The sequence below is a fragment of the Glossina fuscipes genome, unplaced genomic scaffold (assembly GCF_014805625.2).
Source record: "Glossina fuscipes isolate IAEA_lab_2018 unplaced genomic scaffold, Yale_Gfus_2 0, whole genome shotgun sequence".
Classification (NCBI taxonomy): domain Eukaryota; kingdom Metazoa; phylum Arthropoda; class Insecta; order Diptera; family Glossinidae; genus Glossina; species Glossina fuscipes.
In genome coordinates, this window is record NW_023998414.1 from 5,859,910 (window position 1) to 5,861,529 (window position 1,620).

Here is a 1,620-nt window from a genome sequence, read left to right on the forward strand (position 1 = left end):
TTATTTATTTATTTATTTATTTATTTATTTATTTATTTTATTCCACTTATACTAGAAACTCAACTAAACAAATAGCAGTCGAGTTCAATAGGCTCTTAATGCAAAACTAATATTAATTAACAATAAAATTGAGTATAAGCATAATAAAACAAATAAGAAGAAAAAAAAAAAAGAAAAAGAAAAAAGAAAAAAAAGCATGTACACTATCAGCATAGGAGCACACTTACAACCGGTACAGGATCAAATTGCAAATGAACCCCTAAGCCATCGCAAACATGCATAAGCCTGGCAACCGATAATAAATTGACAATAATTCACTTTCGAAACGTAACGACTTTTTAAGGATAAAGCTAGTTTAAATACGACATAGGTAAATCGCGCGTATTAAGCAATGTTGCTTTAATGGACTTTAAAGAGTCCGATAACGAGAATAAGTGGTAGACGTCATTTAGGTTCTTGCAAACGACTCTGAGCGGATTGAACAGCTCATAATTAAATTTACACTGATTAAGCTTTACCAAGATAAAGTGCCTAGAGAAGCGGTTAGGGACATTGAAGCTTACTTCACCAAGTAATGAAGGCGAGTCAATAGCACCATTTATTACTTTAATTAGAAAGGAAACGCCAAGAACAAATCTACGTTTCTCAAGAGACGGTAGGGACAGCAGAAGCAACCTATTTTCATACGGAGGAAGAGAGGCAATCGGAAAAGAAAAAAAATTGAATCAAAATAATTCTGAAGAGAAAAAAACTTAAAACTGTTAGTGCAAATGTTATAAATAATAATAATAAAAAAAAAAAAACAGGTAGGAATGCTATAAAGCGGCAAGGCCGATCATTAAGCAACCCACCCACTTCGCTTAATTAGCATGCATGATTTTCATGAAAGAGCTCGGCAAGGCTCGGCTTGGCTTAAAAAAAAAAACGACTCTTCAGGCTCTGCGGACGTACGTAACACCTAGAAGAGTCTAAAATAGCTTGTTTGTCCCTCTGTCCGCCTGATGTCTTTCTTCAGATCGCGATTCTTGAGATATTTTGATGAAATTTGGTACACTGACGTGCTTTGGCCTAAGGACGATCGCTATTAAAAATGATTCGGATCGACACGTGTGGAAAAAATTATAATTGAAATAATGATAGTTGAGATACTGTTTAGTTTTAAATTGGTTTGTAAAATTTGGTTCGGCTGAGCTTCTCTCACACAAACCTTCCTACGAAAACTAAAACTTTATACGTTAAACTGGTCTAATGTTCAATATTTCCTGGTGAGAATGGGTTCAAAATAGTAAACTGACAAAGAAATCAATCTTACCGTATTCGGACCACGTAAATCTATTTTATAATGGTAAGAAGGATTCTCAGGAAACGTAAATCTTTATATGCCGAAAGGACATAATTGTTAATTTTTATGATGAAAATTTGGTTATGATAGTAATTTGACGTAAACGTTGAGGACCGAATTTGAACGACTTGGGTCTATTTCTAGGATCCCGTGGTTCCATAATAGCAATTTAACAAAAAATTAACGATAGGCAATTTGGATCACATGGCTCTATTTTTAGACCCTAACATATATCGGGATTATCATGAAGAGCAGATGTTTATATGGGGAGAAAGTCG